Source organism: Parasteatoda tepidariorum, chromosome 7, assembly GCF_043381705.1.
Source record: "Parasteatoda tepidariorum isolate YZ-2023 chromosome 7, CAS_Ptep_4.0, whole genome shotgun sequence".
In the NCBI taxonomy this organism is placed as follows: Eukaryota; Metazoa; Arthropoda; class Arachnida; order Araneae; family Theridiidae; genus Parasteatoda; species Parasteatoda tepidariorum.
Window position 1 is genome coordinate 67652437 of NC_092210.1, and position 21310 is coordinate 67673746.

The following is a 21310-nucleotide window of genomic DNA, read 5'->3' on the forward strand; positions in this document are numbered from 1 at the left end:
GAGAGATTCTATTTTGGGAATTCAAGGCTGAAAACATACCATTGAAATATAAATAGATTTATATTTCAAGGGAAGAGTTATTTTTAGAATCGTTCCCTTTTTCAATTCCATATAAGGAAGCAGAAATGATTTTCCTTAATGCGTAAGGATACAAGGAATGTACGAAATGTGCCTTTTTACTTCAAATCTATGTTGGTATAAAACGTAAGAACGCATAGTTTTGCGTGTCCTTTCATCTTGATGTGATCCCGATAAGCTGTTTCGGGATTGTCCGGAGTCTTGTCCACTCCCCCTCCTTTGCAGGAGTGGGGACGTGAATTGTTAGCAATACCAGCCAACATATAAATAAACCTGTTTAGAACGTCTGATGGCTTATGACTGCAGTTATTTCAAGCTAAATACAACACTGATAACAGGGTTGGAGCCCTGTTATTACAAATATATATAAATGAAAATTACAAAATATACAAAACAATAAAAGACAAATGTATTTGAACTATATAAGAGTTTTTTGACACATAGGATTACCAAAAATATGTGTTATAAGTATAAAACCATGTAACGTATTTAAATTAACGTACGGAAATTAAAAATGTAATAAAATTTGTTTAGTTATTCAAGATAATATATTCACGCTATATAGTTATTTTAACTGTGTTAAATAGAATTATGCAACCAAGCTAAATGGTATAATTTAATCAATTTAAGAGAAATGCTTTTTATTTTTATTTTTTTACTTTTGAAAGTAAAACAATTTATCTTATAAAAATAAATACTAAATTTGTATTAATTATTTAAATTTAAAATATGAGATAAAACAATTAAAGCATCTGAATTTATTATTTTTTATGCTGATCTAGTATATTAATGGCCAGACTATGCGTAAGGGAATGAGAACAAACACATTTGCTTGTTCAAATAAAATTTTTATATAGTTATTGATCTTGATATTTGATGATTTGTTTGTATAAGAAATACTGTTACATTGAATTTGTTTTTATCAATACACAATTCTTCATATACCTTGGAAAACTTTTGACGGTCATTTAATATTTCTTTCTATAACTTGAAAATTTTGAAATGATTCGTAATGTAAAAAATGAGTAAACTTTTCTCTTTTCATAATTAGTAAAATAGTTAGTTTTTATGCAAAAAATGCCCTATTTCATTAGGTGAAAACAGTAAAACTTTCTCTAAACATAATCAATTAGCAATACAAAAAAATTCTGTGCTTTATTTTACATAAACACACATTTCGAATAATCAAAAACAATTTATTCAACAATTTATGCAATTAATTAATACAGCCTGAAAAATATATTGCTGTATTATCCTTTGATTAACAATGATTTACATTCTAATTTAGGAGAAGAAACTGTCAATGCCTACTCGTATTTTCTGTTTGTTACATACTTTTCACTTACATTTAAGTCCGCTAGTATTTTTTTTGACAAAGGATATGATTTAAGTTTCGTTTAAAAAAATCAAGTACCTTAGTATCTTGTAAAGCATTTTGATAATTTTTTTTACCGTTAGACTTAATAATTCTTTTGTATTTAAAATACAATTTCTTGCTTCTTAATCATATTTATGTAGAAAAATTAAGGAAAGAATCTAACGATTGCGTAGAAAAGCAGAAATATCGTTGAATAGAGAAATAAACAAACTTTCATTAAACAATTTTAATGCGCCAATCAGGGAAATTATTCCATTTTGAAGTGTTTTTCTTTTTTAATATTTATCAATTAATTTTCCTAATTCGAAGCTTTCAAATATTTCCGGTCTAGATAGAATAACAATTAGACAGTGTCAATCTTATAGTAGTAATTGATTTATAATTATCAATTATTATGATAAGCTAGATGTAGTTCGTAGTGAATGATAACAAATTTTTAATTCATTTATTTTGAAAATGTATACTTTTTGCTTTATTTCTTACATGCAAAGACAATTTTCTTATTAATACAATTTTTAATTCTTTAAAGTTCTTTTTAAATAATTTTAAAAATGCTTATAAATCCCAGATCTTAAAATAAATATTTAGATTGTAATATAATATTTCAGAATGTAAATATTTTTTTAACATCCGGGTAAAATAAAGCAATAGACTAAACTTATGATTCGAAAGGGTAATAAATATTAAACAGGTATTAAATAAAAACATTTGTGTGTGCAAACTTGGTTATAAGCTTTAGCTTATATAAACTTTTTCGTTAAAACAATTAATATCAAATTGCCTTAAATAATGTTCCAATTGTTTGCCAAAATAAAAATCTCAATTGAAACAAAGCAAAGTAAATTTTTATAATTTATTTAAATTAATAAAATCGCATTACTATTTTAAGATAAAAAATGTTCCTCTTTGGGAAAAATTATATTCATTCTTGAATAACAGAAAACAGTTCATTAAATCGATAATTTAATATACTTCTTTGCATTAATTAAAATTTATTATATGTATATATCTAATTATCTAAATTATCTATTTTCTTGAACTTTTTCTTTTCTCGGATTACATTATTCTTTTGATTTTTAAGGGATAAATGTAACTTTACTCAAAAGAAAGTATTTTTTTAAATAATGATTTGAAAAGTAATATTTTAATAATTTAAAAAAATCACAAACATTTGAAAACTTATTTTTTCTTCGAATGAAATTTAACTGACAACTTTAATACCTTTTAATGATATTTTGGACTACTTGATCCCGATTTCTTAATAACAGTTCGAAGTGTTAAAAATGCTTAAAATTGTTTTAAATTTGCGTTGTTTCGTTCAGTTTTCGAATTTGTGAATAGTGAAAAATCAGCTTTATGTTACCTGCCTTTGATTTAAAAATCGTTATCGTAATAGTAGTAAAAATTGACATACACTCATAATATTTTGAGAGTTTTATTTCAGTGAAGGTATTTATGTGTTGTATTTATGCAAAAGAGAACGAGGACTTGATAGCTGATATTGTTTGATAGCATGCGTTTTTAAATGTAATGATATAACATTAATCTCTTGCATATGAAGATGATAACATGAAAACAATCATTCGAAAATACTATGATACAAGCTTTATCGGTCTTCATGAATTATTCGTTCATGAAGACTATCTTATGAATATTATCCCTCATAAGCATTCTGAAATGTAGTTCATGAAAGCTTATGAAACTATGAACGTATTAAGAATATTATCATGATTTAATAATTATCTCTTACAAAAGTGTGAAACTTAATATTATTGTTCAGGTAAGAAGTATTAATAATACATGTGAATATATAGTTAATTATAATATTATCATTTATAAATGCGATCAGATATGTAATATTCTTTCATTTGATAAGTAAAATCTTTTAATATAAATATAAATTTATACAACCGACAACAGTAATTTACGGTGAACAATAAATTTATGAAACCAACAAACAATAAAAGATTAGGTAATAAGTCATCTACTGTATCATCTTCATTATCATTTCACATTCCAGTTTGTTTTGCTTTATAATGAAAAACAACTTATAATCGCAATTAAACGAGCAAGAGGTTTTGACACATTAAATATGTAATATTTCTTATAGAAATTTCATCCACAACTGAAGATAGAAGTAAACAAATAGTTTATCGTAGAAAAAAGACGCAGAGGAAATTTTTTTTAGTATAAAAAAATTAAAATTATAAATTTAGAAAGACTTCTATAAGTCCACCTTCTTAATTGAAAATCTTAATCTAACTTTACTAAATCTTATACTTTGCTTCAGTGTATTCTCCTAGTGGAGTAATCAATGTTTTTAAAAACTAATTTAGAAAATTTTCATTATTTTTAATATGATGCACTTTCCATAAGATTCCAATAAAATTTGCGATTTTAAAAGTATGCATAATAGCTTCAAAATGAAAAGAAAATTAATATATTAGTGTTTTTTGGTAAATGAAGAATTCTAAAATGAATATTAAATAATAAATCTGACCTATAAGACTTATTGTTGAATTAACAAAAATCGACTATAATAAATAGAAAATATTGGCAAATTATAGTAGATATTATTGGGAGAAAAGTGTTCTATAATGTAGTTTATTATGAATATCTTCGAGTTTTGAGAAAAAAATTAATTAATCTGAAGAAAATTTGTACTCTTAAAGTTCAGTAATTAATGTAAATTAAACAAAGAAAAAGCATAGTAATTTTTAAGTGATGATTATAAATTAATGATAATTGAATTTTTATGCTTTAATTCACCTGATATGACTGTTAGCATTAAATTCCATATTATCCGGCATCAAACATTTGACTTTAAAACATAAATGGAACTACTAGCAAGTGTACTTGAAATATATTTTATTAGCCTTATGCCTTTACAATAAACTAAGACGGTTTACTTAGTAGTCCTGTTTCACCATTTATAAATATTTTTTGTAAATACAAATCATATTCTTTCGAAATATATACAAATATTTAACAAATAATGTAATTAGATAGTTATCAGCTACTATTATCAATAGCTAGATAAGTTCTCTAAAAATGATTTTATTATCATACATCATTGCTCTTTTTGCATTTGACTTTTAAAAATATACATTCCTTTGTTTAAACTGCGACTGAAATTTTAATCTAACACTATCAACATTAAAACATTCTACTACTGTCCGTTTGAGAGGGATGAGTAAAAAAATCATAAATTCATGGTCAGTCATTGTTTTAAATAAAATTAAAGATAAATCAACTTTTTCAAATATTTTATGGATTACGTCAGTAATGTTTGCTAGCTTATAGATGGCTCCATCTGACAAAGAAATGGCTTATTGCACGTTTTTTAATAGTATTTAGTTGTTTTTTAATGTCAATTGCATTAAATGATTAATTTGAACGTGGTAGCTTAGGTGAACTACTGTAGACTATTCTTTCTCGAGTTATATGAAACTTCATGATTATTTTGATAATAATTATGTCTTTAAAACTTGTTTTTATTAAACTAAAAAACTTATAAAAGGGAATTGAATTTTTTAAAAAAAATTATGTACGGAAGTGGAAAATGTCATGAAGAAATGATATTAATACATTTAGAAAAAAAAATTAGAAATTGCCAAACTTTTATTGCTGTCAATGATGCTTAATTAATTTTAGTTATAGGTAAAAACTGAAAAAAATAAGTTGTGTACTAAATAGTAAAATTAAAATTGAAAAAGTACTTATTAGTTTTGGGGAGCCATAAAAAATCTTCATACTATTATTGACTCCAATGATGATACATTAATCTTGGTAATAGGAAATTAATAAAAAAAGAGCTATAGGAAATTAATGGGAAATAAGCTATGTATTAAAAAAACCTGAGATATGTTACCATTGGCGTGTAACCTAATCGTTACATCACGAATGTACAGCAGCTACGAATCTTTTGTTAGTATAAAAGTAAATAAAATGGACTCTAATAATGAAGATCTGGCTGCTAATTTGTATCTTTTTCGAGGTTTTGAGATATACGCTTCGATTTAATATTAACTTTGTTTGAATAAGAGTTTACTAGTTGCATACTTTGCTGGTAAGACTTTCATAATAAAATTGATTTATGTTTGCGGTGAATAAGTAAGGCAATTATGTCGGCTAAACGAAGAAAAAAAAGTTTATATCATGGTGTTTGTACAACTAGAGATAGACGAAACCAATACTGAGCCTTGTTACAGCTAGAAAAGTATTATGAATTAGCAAAGCATTACCATGGGAAGAATATTTGTTTTAAGACATTTTGAATAAAACTAATTTAAGTTTGTTTTACAAGAGCAAGATAATCACGTTAGTCAAGCGAAAAAGAAAAAAAAACTTCTTATCAAAGTGAAGTAAGGATTGCCTGAATTGGTACTTAGTTTTGCAAAAGTTAGAAATCTATTATGAATCAACTTACCATCGCATTAGGTTTGAATGTCCATTCTAAGACTTTTGAAAAATTTATTTGCGTTTGTATTTCACGAGGTAGTCAAACATGTTTTGTTCGTCAAGCAAAAAACAAAGACTTCATATCATGATGCTCCTACAATTGGAGATCGAATCGATACTGAATTCGGTTAAAGCTGGAAACATGAATCAACTAAACATCTCCGTGGGTTAAATATGAGAAATAGGTTCCATTGTAAATTTAGTATTTTATTCTAATTCATTAAAATCCATGCTACGATATTAATAATTATTATTGTCGGTGCTGGAAAGCTAATTCTGCCAGAAATAGCGCGGCTTTTATCAAATAACTCCTTGGCTTTGTAATTTCAGAATCAAATCCGAAAAAAAGTTTATTTTTTAAAAAGAAAACATTGTTTTAATTGTTTCCATGGATTTTTTTTAATGTGGTTTAAAATGAGTAGTAAATTTTCTTCGCTAATACAGTGTTAAGGGAACTTCGATCATATTTTGTCTTTTTTTGGAGAATTATTCCTCATCATTGATAAGAATGCGCGTTGGTAGAAGTTTAAGAGTCAATCAGACATTGAATCTGGCTTGCATTGAATCTAGAAAACAGGCAAACTATCTCCTGAGATACTCCGGCCTACACACATTGGTATATTTTATTTTATCGCTGGCATGAATAATGAATCCACAAATCCGAATATAAGATTTGTTGCTTTTCATGAACAATCTTTGAAATGTTTAACCTAAATGATTAGGCAAATGTAAAGTACAATTGAATCGGGTTTTTTGCGGAACGCAACTTGGACTTTGTTGTGAGAAATCTTTGGCGATCTCAGAAATCTTTTAAATGTTATCAATATTAAATTACACATTTACCCATGAAAATTTAACTTTCTCGCAATTTCGTCAGCACTGTGGTAAGTGCAAACCGAAATAAATATACAAATTTACAAGGAATTAAGAAAAATCAAAACTATTTAAACTTGTATTAAAAATTTCTTTTATCGTTCAAAATTTTCAAATACTTTGATAAATTGTCATATATTCCCCAAAACAAAATCTAAAATCTAAAATAAATTGACATTTATTATATGACACAAAGTCTAAAAATGTATCAGATAGGTTATCATACATTAAAAATAACTTGAATACTTATAAAAATAAAAATCATGTGGCACTATTGCACGTATAGATGGCGTCTTGCATTTCCCTTTATGTATAAGACGTAAAAAAACAAGATTAAAATTTTTAAAATAATTGGTTTTAAGAACATAAAAACCAATTGATTTCCCATATCTAAGCAAAACTAAAGTATATAACGATAAAGTCTGATAGATTTTATCAGATGGTTAAATACACCTGAAGAACGTAAAATATTAACAGCCGTATAAAACGGCCTGTACGCTTTGTCATAAACTTTCCTTATCAGAGTATCATTGCTAAAGATCTCTGATCTAGTTGATTGTCTAGATGAAAATGGCGCCACCTAACCTTTTAGCCCTTGGCATTTTTGCCGTTGTATTTCTTGTAAGAAGTAAGTTGACTTTTTGCTTACGTTTATCACAGATAATGATTTAAAATGATGATTTTGGATGAATATAAATTTGGAAAAATTTCATAAGATTAAATAAGAAGACTTGTATTGAAAAAAAAGACGCAGATCTCATCATAACATTTCTTACATTATATTTTAGTATCAAAAACCATTCTTTTGAAATAAAATCTTTACAGACCTGTAAACAACAAAATTTGTTATATGTTGTAAATATTTTATAATAATATGCATAATTAGTTAAATTAATGACTAAATACAATATATCTAATGCAAAAATTATAGCTAATCTTAAAGAAGCGCATAATAAAATCAGAAACACACATTTTATAATCAATTCAAAATTATATGCTTCCATCCGTGCTATGAAGAAAACCTATTTCAATTTTATTCAACAGCACCAAATATGCGTTTTTGCATATTTACTTTGATTTTAAATGTAGCAGAATTGTCTATTAACTTCATTTAATTCATTTCTAAAGCTGAATTAGTACCCACATCTATTTATTTTATTATATTTTATATGTAAAAAAATGTGTAGAGCTCAAAGAAAAATATCAAAACTTTACATTAAAAAACAAGTAAATTGGACATATGTTTTATTTATTTTCTCAATAAAAATGAATTATCAGCTATTAATTACCTCCAAAATTTAGTCAATTATCTGATGCAGAGGCGAAGGCAGTATCAAGTATTTGATTCAACGTTGAGTTTTTCTATCTATTAATTTAAATCATAGTCTCTTTGATAATTAATTTAAATTATTGTTTCATTCCATATTTCATTAAATCATTTTTTACAATGTTTATTTTTGCATTTCGTTAAAAATAAATAAAAATGTAATGTATATAATAAATATATTTAAACTACCGACATTAACTACCGCATTAACTACCGACATACACTTTTAAAAAAAACTTTCATTTATATTAAAAAATAAATTATGAAATATTTGGAAAATAATAATGCATTATCCTATATACTCATATTTTGTAAGCGTTTAAAACAAAATATTCAAACAAAATATGTTACTTTTAATTACTTTAATATTTACAAAAGTTCATTTTTTTAAAGATTTAAAAATGTAAAATTTTAATGTATGGCTAAAAGCTTAAATTATTTATTCAAAAGATGGTTTAGAAAACTTATTTCTTGAAGTAAGTTTAAGATAACTTACCTTAGTTAGAAAAATCGGGAAAATTGCAAATTGCAATTAGATAGTTTGTATGAGTTAAAAAATTACAAGTTAAAATTGAGAATTAAAAAGAATCCTTGTAAATATTAAAAAAAATAGAATAAAAATTCAGTTTTAAAAAAAATGAAAACCAATAATTTTATACGCATTAGTCAAACAATAGTAGAGATTCAGCATAAAGTAAACTTTGTATTTCAAATCAAATTTTAAAGGTTTCGTGCTAAAATCCAAGTAATAAAAATAATATTTTGTTGTTTGTTAATTTTTTAAACTTACGCGTCCAACTTTATTATTTTAGCATTTCTATCGTATTAGTTCCTTATTAATTTGATTGTCTGTCTCCTTTCAGTTGAAGCTCAACGTAAGTTCCATTAATTTTTATTTATTGATGTACAATAAATAATCTTCTTTTAATATTCTAACTTAATGATTTAAATCAAGTCTGTAATATGTTTGTCTTATTTATGAAGAAAAGAAAAAAATTTTTAATCAAAGAAATAAATAATACAACTGAATCGTTTGATATATACATTGGCGCAAAGAGCATATTTTTTTTCGGTTCAAGAGATTTTTCAAATCAGTAAAGGTGTTTGCATTTTAAAACTGCATTTAAGTCTTCATAGTTGATTGGAATAAAACATATTTTTTTCTTAATTATTCATAATCTGAGTTAATATAAATTCCCTTTATGGTCACTGAGTTCTTAAAATTTAAACTATTCAACAAATCAATTTTAAAGCTGGCTGTTGACACCACTAATTATTAACTGTTAACTCTGCAAAATATAGCCAGTAGAAAAATTCGTAATCGTATATTTTCATGGCTAGCTTTGTTTTTAAATAAAATTTCTTGAAATTTCCTTTGTTGCAAGATATTTCGCATAAGAACGCGTACCCCCGATAAACTGTTCCCGTACCCCTGGGGTTACGCGTACCACACTTTGGGAAACACTGACTTAACTCTTTAAGAACCTTCAATAGTTTCCTATATCATTTATATTATGTTGCATGTGCATTATTTTATTTGTCACCTTTCACAGCATACATTAAAACTTTTAACTCCTTAAAGTTAAAAGTTTAACCCTTTTGGTCTCAGCTCATTATTATATTTACTCCTAAAACATCATTACTATTTTGATCAATAAAAAATATATCACAACTATGATAATATGCATAATTAACTATGTTTTAGTTGAATTTATGAACTGTTACAATTGACCCCGTAAGTGGGGACAATTGTAACAAGTGCACGACTGTAAAAAATTAGAAATAACTAATATAATAACACTTAAAATAAGGTATTTTTTTTTAGTAGAGGATAGTCTACTTTACTCGTCTGTCAGTTAATACTAATAATATATTGGATTTTTTGTTAGTTAAAAATAGTTAATTAAAAAAATGTTACAATTGACCCCATTCTCCCCTAATATTTTTTTTAAACTTTTCTAGTAAAAACAGCAGACATATTTTCAGCAAATGAACACAGTGCTTACTTCACATAAATTATAAATCTAGTTACCAATTTGGAATTCAGTTTCATGGAATTTCCATTTCAAAAAATTTAAGATGGTTTGTAAAATATTAGGGGGGGCGGAAAGTAATGTCACTTTGGTGCATTTGATATTTGTTATGAAGATTTTATTTTTTGAATAATGTATTCACCCTCGTTAGCCACAACATTTCAATGCCGGATCGAAAATGAATCGAAATGGATCGAAAAATCAGTTTTACTAACTAATATTAAATGAATCAAAAATACACTTTCCGGTCCCTCCAATACTAATAAAATTGCCAAAATTTATAATGACATAATTATTTAAAACAGAGGAAAACTAATTTGTTATCAGGTCTTATTTGAATACTTGTTGTGGTACAAAAATATTTATATTTACAAATCTTTTTATAGAGACATTCCGTAAGTATAAATCAAGAATAAAATTTTTAGATGTAATTGTTTTTTTTTTTAAAACTCTGAGAATTGAGTTTTGGTATGTAGTTCAAAAACAGAGTCATGCAAAAAGAATAGTATAAAGTAGAAAAAAAAATGAAATTCTAGTTCGAAAAATTTCAATAACTGTGATCTAAAATTGTTTTAAATCTGATATATGCTTCTTTATAAACACAATAAATTAAAATGCTTTTATGAGAAATAAAAGGTATTAATAATAAGTGTAAAATGGAATGTTTAATTAAGAAAACGCAAGGTAATGATTAGAATTAAAATATGTTAGGAACTTTTTTTTTTAAATAAAATAAGTTTTCATTATAATATGGCAATTTTTAATGCATTGAAATAGCAGATGTCGATATTTTCAATTATTACTTGAATATTTAAAATTCCTATTTAAATATTTAAAATTAATATTTCAAGAATTTTTAAAAAATATAAATTATGAGTTAAATATTATTTAAATTTGTTGTTGTCCTCATGAAATATTTATGTAAACTGACTGTACCAGTGTTTAGACAAAATGCGTAATTTCTTCCAAAAATTTAATTATATTTAATTTTTATAAAATTAGCATATTATTAGTAATATTAGCATATTTGCATAATTAGCATATTTATAAAATTAGCATATTATTAGCAAAATTTGCATATTAGCTCTCAGATAACATAATTTTTGAAATTCTTCTTATCGGTAACTACTTAATTTTAGATGAATATTGATAATATATTTTTAGAATTACCTACTATATTGAATTTCAGTACAAAACTCTTGTTATGAGTATATTTTAGTAATGTTATAAAATACATTTTCCTCCTTCCACAGAATTTTCAAGTATGTATAAAGTGACATAACTATTGTACTTCTTATAATTTTTAAAAATCTATTTTAATTATTGATTATATCTTAAATAAAATGTCTTTAGTTAGATATTTTGGAATACATTTTACTTACTTAAATTTTACTTTCTATAAAATTTATATCTAATCATAATTTAATGTAGAGACTGTAAAATTGCTTTTGTAAACTCAAGTATTTCAATTGAAACATAAATCACAAATAAAGTATTACATTCTTTCCTTTATAACTATAATTTCTTAATTTCATTTTTCTATATATATTTCATGGTTCCATAAGTAATTTATTAAGAATAAATGGTAATATTTTAAAATAAAAAAAATTTAAATATTTTGCCATGCATCTGAAATTTAATAAAATCAATATTTCTAGGTTTTAGTCAAATTCCACGTAAGTATAAGTAAATGAAATCAAAGCAAATCAGGATAAAAGTTCTTTTAAAAACATGAAACTAATTTAGTTAAATGATTTTTATCGTAGAGAAATTGAAGATTTCTATTGAAATTATAGATTATCAGTAGATATCAGGAGAAAATATTTTTAACTACGCAATTTATTCATAATAGTACATTATTTCGCTTACAATAAAGATAAATTTAACATAAATTTTTTATTTTTGTTAAAGTTTATTAGTGTGTCCTAATTACGAGCAAAAAATGAACTATTAATTTTTCAAAAACTTTTTTACAGCAAGAAAACACACAGAAATATTCTAAATATTTTACCAGGCATTAAAAGTACAAAGAAAGAAATAATTAAATATTTTTACGAAACAGTTGCTAGTGGTTTAACGTGAACATATTTATTTGATGTTTTAATCCTTTACTTAGAAGTAAGGTGCAGTTGAAAGACGTTTATTAGAACCACATTCAAGTTTCAACACTAAATTAACGCTGTTGTTTTTTGTCTATTATCCTTTACTATGATATGTCATATTTTGATAGTGTCTTTTTGTTCGATTTAAAATTAAATTGGCAGCTTTTGGTGTGTAGACAATTTATTTGGATTTTAATATAAATGTAGTTTTATTTAACTTTGCGATAAATAAATTTGGTTTTAATTAACTTTATTTGCATGTTTTGATTAACTCCCAATTTGTGAATATTTATTCCTTGATTCTGTTTGAGTTTGAAAGATAGTAATAATGTCAGTGTATTTTTATTAATCTCTCGATTATGCATAAAAAGCACTTTTTAAGTTTATACTTTAATGCTTAAGAAATATTGTAACTTTTTCATTCAGAAACATAAGGATAAAACATTGCTGCTATTAATTTTCAGAGGCTCTTTTAAGTCAGTTGGGAAGTAAGTTTGATTTTCTTCTTTATTTATATTCCCTTCAAAAATAGTTGTATTCTTTGTTATCTTTTCATTTACCATTGTGTACAGTATTTTTAACTAAGAACTTTTGAATTATTTATAATATCATGTTATTAATAAACGAATCGAATAATCCATCTCTTATTGAAAATAAAAGGAAATTAAGAAACAGAAAATAAATGCAATTACTTATGAAGAAAAGTTTGAAAGTTTTAGACAGGTACTACAAATTGCAATTGAATTTAAACTATTAAAAAAAAGTATTTTTCGCGAACAAAGAAACAGTTAAAACATATACTTCATCATCATCACCATAATATATGCTTAGCATTATTAAAATTAAGAAAACAAATTTAAAATCTTTCTCAGCAAACTATTTTAATTAATAACTATTTCAGGTGCTCAAATTGAAAACTTGAAACGTAAGTATTTTATTTAAAACTTATTAATTTCTTTACAGAGATAAGATTGGAAGGAAATCTAAATAAAAATTGCGATTGCTACTACTACTCATTTGCATATCAGTCAAATTGTTAAAAATATCTTGGCGCCAATATTCATTTAAACATAACCATGATTTTCAGAAGAAAGTGCTCCGGTATAAAAATTAGGGAAAATCTTGAGAAAGTTTCCAGGTGAAATCTTAAGTCACATGCAAAGAAGGAATTATTCTGTGACTCATACAAAGTTTTGGTCGAGAGATTTCCACAGTTCTCCCAGTTCGGTTTAGGGAAGACCTTAAAATGTTAGTTCTTACATACTCCAATTTAAAAATAGGAAATAGTGGATGGGAATAATAACATGTGAGAATGCTTTTAATTTTTAATTTTTAAATTATGAAGAAGACTTTGAATAAGGAAATAAAAAGGAGACTTTTGATAAGACAACATATTGTCAAGTCATTTTCGTATTTTTTTAAAATTAATTTAATTTCAGATTTAATAAGAAAAAAACAACTAAAACATTAAATTTAACATAAAACTTGCATTAAAAGTAAATTTTAAACTAATAATTCTATTTTTAAACCACTTAAGTATTTAATGTAAATAGTATTTAAGGTAGTTATTTGTTATTCATGAGATAATTTTAGTTTGTTAAGTGGGATTGTACCTAGAAAATTCTGATAGATGAGCCCTTTCTGTGTTTTCTTTATTATTAATATTCTTTCTATCTATTTTGTTATTAACATGAGTAGTTTTTTCAAGAATTACGTATGACTTTTTTAACTCTTTATCCAAAATAATTTTATTAGAATTGGTAATAGCAAATTTAATACATATTATTTGTTTGTCTATCTTTCTATTCAGCTGGCTAATAAAGTCGTAGCTAAGGGTAGGATTAAAATAGGTCTTAAGCAGGGGAAATGGATGCCAATGTTTATTCGACAATAATTGTCAAGGGAACGATCATCCAAGTGACACAGAAACGAAGTGTTTCTGCATAAAATTTGGGAAAATTTTGCAAAATTATACAAGAAGCTGACCTCAAATTACAAAGGTTCTGGTCTCAAATCCCGGATAATGCATAAATGTTATTTTTGTCTCTCTACTATACGTCCTTACTGTTACAAAGCAACGTTGGTGACCTAATATGATGCTCTGAAAGAGTGGTCCGGAAATCTGCCCTACTGGTACCTGAATTGCGAGTGTCAATCGGGAGGGCAAAAGAAATCTTCTTCTGCGACTCATCAGAAACATTTAAAATCGTCTCAAGTAACAAAATAAATATCTCCAAAAAATTAAATAAAGTCAAATTTAAATGTAATATAGCAGTACAATATTATACTTGAAATTTTCTAACAGTCTGGAGTTACTTTTTTAAAGTTAAAAAGTTTTTATAGTATTAATATTTATTCATCATAGCACAAATTAATTGTATATAACTATTAATAATTTTGTTTCATTTCAGAACAATTAAGTAAGTTACAAGCTCTTTACATATTATATTTTGCTATTTATTTAACTTCTATTGGTTGAACTATTTCTGATCGTTCAGAATTTTCATAGAATTTATGTACATTTGCTAACCTACTCATTTTAGAACTATGTTCAATTCCGTTTAAAATGTATTCTATTCAGAACAAAGGGAAACGGCAAAAAGATTATAATAAATAATTGAATATAAAGTTTTATTAAAGTTCAATAAGAAAACAAACAAACAAAAAATTTTAGTTCACGTTATTTAGGATGATTATTTTGGACAATTCACATTATTTTGCGCAAAATTTTTTCAGTATAATTCCACCCCCCCAAAAAAAAGAGATTCTAAAAAAATTAAGTTACTTTAATGTCTCAGTGTTTTTTTTGTCTGTTTTTATGTATAATTTTATAATTAATAAAAATATCACTTAATAATTTATTTAAATATTTCCTCAAATAGAGAAAATTACTTTTTAAAGCACTAAAATTCGATAATTTACTCAATAGTCTTTTATATTTTAACATGATATATATCAGAATGATTATATTTAAGAAAATATATTTTGAAGCACTGAGTCATTCAGTTTTTACACCGTAAAATGTTTGGGAAAAACATGTAGAATCCATTTGTTAATTAAACGTAGTAATCCGAAATTTTAACAGATTTAAAGATTAAATATAGCAGATAAACAATAGAAAATTCTCATGCAGTTTGAATATATTTTGAAGGACTGAGTCATTCAATTTTTACACAGCAAAATGTTAGGGAAAACATGTGGAATATATTTGTTAATTAAACGTAGTAATCCAAAATTTTAACAGATTTACAGATTAAATATAACAGATTAACAATAGAAAATTCTTATGCAGTTTAAATATATTTTGAAGGACTGATTCATTCAGTTATTACGCCGTGAAATGTTAGGGAAAAACATGTAGAATCAATTTGTTAATTTAACGTAGTAATTCGAAACTTTAACAGATTTACGGATTAAATATAATAGATTAACGATAGAAAATTCTCATGCAGTTTGAATATATTTTGAAGCACTAAGTCATTCAGTTTTTACACCGTAAAATGTTAAGGAAAAACATGTAGAATCAATTTGTTAATTATACGTAGTAATCCGAAACTTTAACAGATTTACGGATTAAATATAACAGATTGACAACAGAAAATTGTCGTTGCAGTTTGAATATATTTTGAAGGACTGAGACATTCAGTTTTTACACCGTAAAATGCTAGGGAAAAAATGTAGAATCAATTTGTTAATTAAACGTAGTAATCCAAAACTTTAACAGATTTACGAATTAAATATGACAGATTAACAACAGAAAATTATCATGCAGTTTGAATATATTTTGAAGGACTGAGTCATTCAGTTTTTACACCGTAAAATGTTAGGAAAAAACATGTAGAATCAATTTGTTAATTAAACGTAGTAATCCAAAATTTTAACAGATTTACAGATTAAATATAACAGATTAACAATAGAAAATTCTCATGCAGTTTGAAGATTTCTAATTCAACTGAATGCTCTATGCTCTGAAATTTACCTATATGAACATTTTAATGTTGTGGGATTTAACTTCAAAATAAAGTAAATAAATAAATAAAAAATACAAAAAATAAAATACTCTGTTGAAAGCTGGAAGTATTTTTTTAAACCTTCCAACTGGTTTTAAGTAGACAGACTGCTTGCTTTAAAAATATATGACCAGTAAATTACAGAATCTATGCGTACCGTAATTGCTATAATTTTAAAATATGATTAGCGTTTTTTCATAGACATTAGCGCTTTTTATGGACGTGTTACACATTCAAAGGCAACTATAAAATTAATACACTTGTAATAATTCATTTATTTTTTTCGTCTTTAATATTAGTGCTAACGACAAGTTATTAAAACGAATTTAATAAAAAAATAGTTTCGAGTTGAAGATGATTTACCTAATCATTTACATCAAATTTTTCTAATTTTCAAGCTGCAGTATTGCTAGTTATTTTATGTTAAAGTGGTTTGTTTTTGATAATTCTGTTTTTTTTTCACCAATACAAATTTATATTATTAGATGGGGGTGGTGGAGGTAAGTAGCAATTACCTTACAACTTGATATACAGTTTTATTTTTTTACGCTTATTTTTTTAATATTTTTTTCTAATTTTACTTCTACATAAAGGGAAATTTCATATTCGGGGACATATTTGTTGAAAAAATTTTAACTTCTGCTTCTCATTTTTAAATACTCAATATCTTATTAAAACAAAGTATTTTGTAACTCAGACTTGTTTAATTAGTTTATTTAAATATAAGTTGCAAGTTTTTTTCAATATGAAGTTGCAATACCAGTAAAAAAAATGCATAATTATTAAAGTGGAAGTTTTTATTGCAATTTTTAATATTGCAAACTGATGTACAAAAAACCAATAAGAATAACATTATTAAATTTTCGCATTTAGCAGCTTTTTAAATACTAAACATGCATCATATTCTTTTTATTCTACTGTATTATATTGCATTCCCCCAATAATTATTCTAAATAAAATTCAACCTATTCAGCCTAATTAACTGAAATCTACGTAATTTCTGATAACAGCAAAAGTCGTTCCAAATTTGTTTTCAAAAAGGTTTATTATTCTAAACAAAATTCAACCTATTCAGCCTTATTAACTAAAATATACGTAATTTCTGATAACAGCAAAAGTCGTTCCAAATTTGTTTTCAAAAAGGCTTATTATTCTAAACAAAATTCAACCTATTCAGCCTTATTAACTAAAATCTACGTAATTTCTGATAACAGCAAATGTCGTTCCAAATTTGTTTTCAGAAAGGCTTATTATTCTAAACAAAATTCAATCTATTCAGCCATATTAACTAAAATCTACGTAATTTCTGATAACAGCAAAAGTCATTCCAAATTTGTTTTCAAAAAGGCTTATTATTCTAAACAAAATTCAACCTATTCAGCCTTATTAACTAAAATATACGTAATTTCTGATAACAGCAAAAGTCGTTCCAAATTTTTTTTAAAAAAGGTTTTGTCACATAACCATCCGTTTACATATGGTACGAAGTACTACGACAACTTTTAAAAATGTGAATTTAATGAGAAATAAATATAATATAGTGAATACCTTCTGTATTCGATCTGTAAATGGCTAAAAGTTAAAATGTGATACATTTTATAGTAATTTTCATGTTGGCATTTTTTAGTTAAACTTTGAAATAACGTTTAAAAAACTTAAAAGACGCATTTCTCATAAGGTCAAATAGTCTAAAGTTTTCTATACCAGGTTGATAATTACAAGTTTTGCATGTTTTTAAGTTTGAAACATTTTTTACACATTCTAGGAGGAGGAGGAGGAGGTGGAGATAGTAAGTATAAAATTCTAGATCCTTTTGCTTTATTTCTCATGTGTATTTAGTTAAGAGTTTTTAAATGCAAATTGAAACGAAATATTTTTTAGTTTTCATTTATACTGTTCTTAAACTATGCTTCTGTATTAAAAATTACATTAAAATATCCAAGTCATATCTAAAAAAATTTTCTGCAGACTCTTTTTAAATGAAAATTGTAGAATTAATCAAAGAATGCGAGCATGTCTTACACAATAAATGTGATACTAAACAACTTACAAGAAAGAAAGAAAATTTATTATCGTCGGCGTGTTAGTTAAAAATAAAACACATCAACCACTGGAGATCATTCACTGCATTTTTAAAAACTCAATTATTAATGTGTAGAGAAGGTTCATGATTATTAGTTGAAAACATTTGTAAACAATAAACTGAAATAATTGAATACGTGAAAGAATAAATTGAAATTCTTGCTATTTTGATATAATATATATATATATANATAATATAATATAATATAATATAATATAATATAATATAATATAATATAATATAATATAATATAATATAATATAATATAATATAATATAATATAATATAATATAATATAATATAATATAATATAATATAATATAATATAATATAATATAATATAATATAATATAATATAATATAATATATATATATATACTTTTAACCCATTTTCGTATCATTCTACCTCATAAATTCAAATTATTGTTTTACCGATAGATTTATTCCTTTTATTTTATGCTAGTTATCATTTTCTCTTAATATCTATATTCAAAAAATTTCAGCAAATTTTTATTTTTTGTTTCGCGTAATTGAATGGGAAACTGGATAAATAGACTAAAATTCAAATGGAGTGTATTGTACAGTGTTAGAAATTGTTCTTAAAAAATGGTTAAATACTAATGTATTTAATTGTTATTTTAAAATTTTCAAACAAAAAAGTCAAATAATCCTAAATTGGTTGGTATTCAAACTGCCAACTGTGATCCAAAACTGTTTAGTAATTACTTTAATTTAATACGGTTAATCAACTAGAATTTTATAGCACCAGCTAGATCCACCTAATGAAGCCACTAGGTTGCCTGGAAGTGGGTACGTATTATAGCCGAGAGACTTATCTGTCAATCTTATGAATGACAGAAATGAGATTTAAGTCCCAGTCTTGACACTATAATATTTCCTTCATTTTCTTTATTACATGAAAAGTATCCAGTGTCCAACACTCCGCAATTTGTGACCCTTTGCTGTTAGAATGCAAAATTAGATGACAATAAATACTGTGGTATTAGAATACACTGTCACAGATGGCAGCACCACAATGTTGCTGAATTATTTCTGGTGTGCAGTTAAATTTTTTTTTCGTAGTTTTGAAACTATGATAATTGTAAGTGGTTTAAAAACTGTAAAGGTAAAAAATGTTCTTTAACGTAAACTTGACTTTTAATTGGATGGGTAAACTGCTGCCGATTATTTTACCATAATTCTAGAATGAAAATTCTAACAGAGTATGAATTTAAACCTTTGCCTTACTGTTTTTGATTCATGTACCTTTGCTTCACTATCTTGGCCTTGTTGTGTTAAAGTCAAATTGTTATTTTAGGTATACCAACATACCGTAAGTTATGAATTGCTTCTTTTAAAAATGCATGCTCTATACTAGTTTATATTTTTGTTGCTGTTCATTGTTAGCAAATAGTTTTAAAAATGTTAAAATCCCACTTTTTGTTCTATCTTTTTATAAGTAATTATTGGTTTAACAACAATCTTACCATCAATATTAAGTGTATTGGAAAGATATGGTTATTGCATTAGCTTTTACTATTTGTATTTTCTTTAAGAAAAACCCTGTTATTCTCATTTATTCTAATAAATGCTATAAATTTTGAAATGAAACCAATGATTAGCATTGTAGGATGATGAAATGATTAAATAATGTTAATGGGTGTGATGAATCTAATGACCTCATTTGAAATGATAAAATATCAATGCATATTTTAAAGAACAAAAAAAATATTGGGAGTTAAACCATTTTTTTACTTTTTTGATTTATTGAATTTTGTTAACATATTATTTAGTGCCTGTTGCATTTTGGACAGGGCATTTGAATTTCTAGAAATTATATTTAATTTTATTACAATTGATTTTTTTTTTAATTTTAGAAGTTGGAAGTAAGATTTTTTGTTTTCTTGCTAATTTATTATTATTTTTAAAATATTGGGAAGTTTAAGTGCTCAAAATTAATAAATTTATTTTCATTACACAGTAATTATGAATTAGATTTTGTATAAAATTAAATAAGAATAGTATGGAAGAATAATTACCATATTAATGTATCCTTTTTGAATCTAATATAAAGATAGCTAATATCTTCTTCAGATCCACAAGGTGGCGGAGGAGGATCACCAGGACAAGGTATTTATATTTTATCCTTAATACAGTATATTTCTATTAAAAATTATTATTTTGTGAAATAATTGTTTAAAGTATGTAAAAAAAAAGTTAAAGATAATGATGTAAATAATTGTAAGAAACTTAAGAAATAGATAAAAAATAAATGGATAAAATTTAAATAGCTTATATTATTTATCTAATCATGAATTAAATGCTTACTTGATTTCAGGTTTAAAATTACTAATTAATTTCAAGAATATTTGTTTTCTACTTTCTTATAAAAAGTTCATGAATAATTAAAAAATTTCGCCTATTGTTTTTGAATAAAATAACAAACTAAATAAATAAATAAATAAAAATAAAATAAATAAAATTGATAACAAAAAAAGTAATGAAAAATAAATTAAGCGATAAGTATTTTATTTTAAGTACGATATAATTCTGAATCAAAGTTAAGGATAAGTTAGGATAATTTTGTTCTCTCAGAGCTCTAGATATTCTTCGAGATCAAAAAAAATATTTATGTCACCTTACTTTCCTGGTGAAATTACCGATGGTGTTACGACATTAATGTTCTTTCACCTTATTGAAAATAAGAGAAAAATAATCCTAAATTTCTTAAAAGCTTAATTTATGAGTAAAATTTATATGAACTATAATTTATAAGTGAAAAAAACTTATTGTATTGAAAGATACAGAATGATAAAAATCATTTGTTTTTATAATGTGATTTCAAATTTTTACAATTTTGACTATTGTTCCAGCTGAAAAAGTATTTTTAGAAAAAGAAATTAAAATAGACTTTCAAAATTAGAAAAATAATTCATTACGTCGAGTGCATAGATCTTTTAAATAC

General features: G+C 24.8%; 2 long non-coding RNA genes across 2 annotated transcripts; both read left to right on the forward strand.

Annotated features, from left to right (window-relative positions):
• The first annotated feature begins 7104 nt into the window (after positions 1-7104).
• LOC139424839 (uncharacterized) lies at positions 7105-13234 on the forward strand. Its single transcript, XR_011637311.1, has 4 exons — positions 7105-7418; positions 8981-11826; positions 12717-12740; positions 13154-13234. It is a non-coding gene; the product is annotated as an uncharacterized lncRNA (long non-coding RNA).
• A 2032-nt stretch (positions 13235-15266) lies between these two features.
• On the forward strand, positions 15267-21282 carry LOC139426052 (uncharacterized). The gene is made up of 3 exons (XR_011637312.1): positions 15267-18051; positions 19664-19678; positions 20223-21282. It is a non-coding gene; the product is annotated as an uncharacterized lncRNA (long non-coding RNA).
• The last annotated feature ends 28 nt before the right edge of the window (positions 21283-21310 follow it).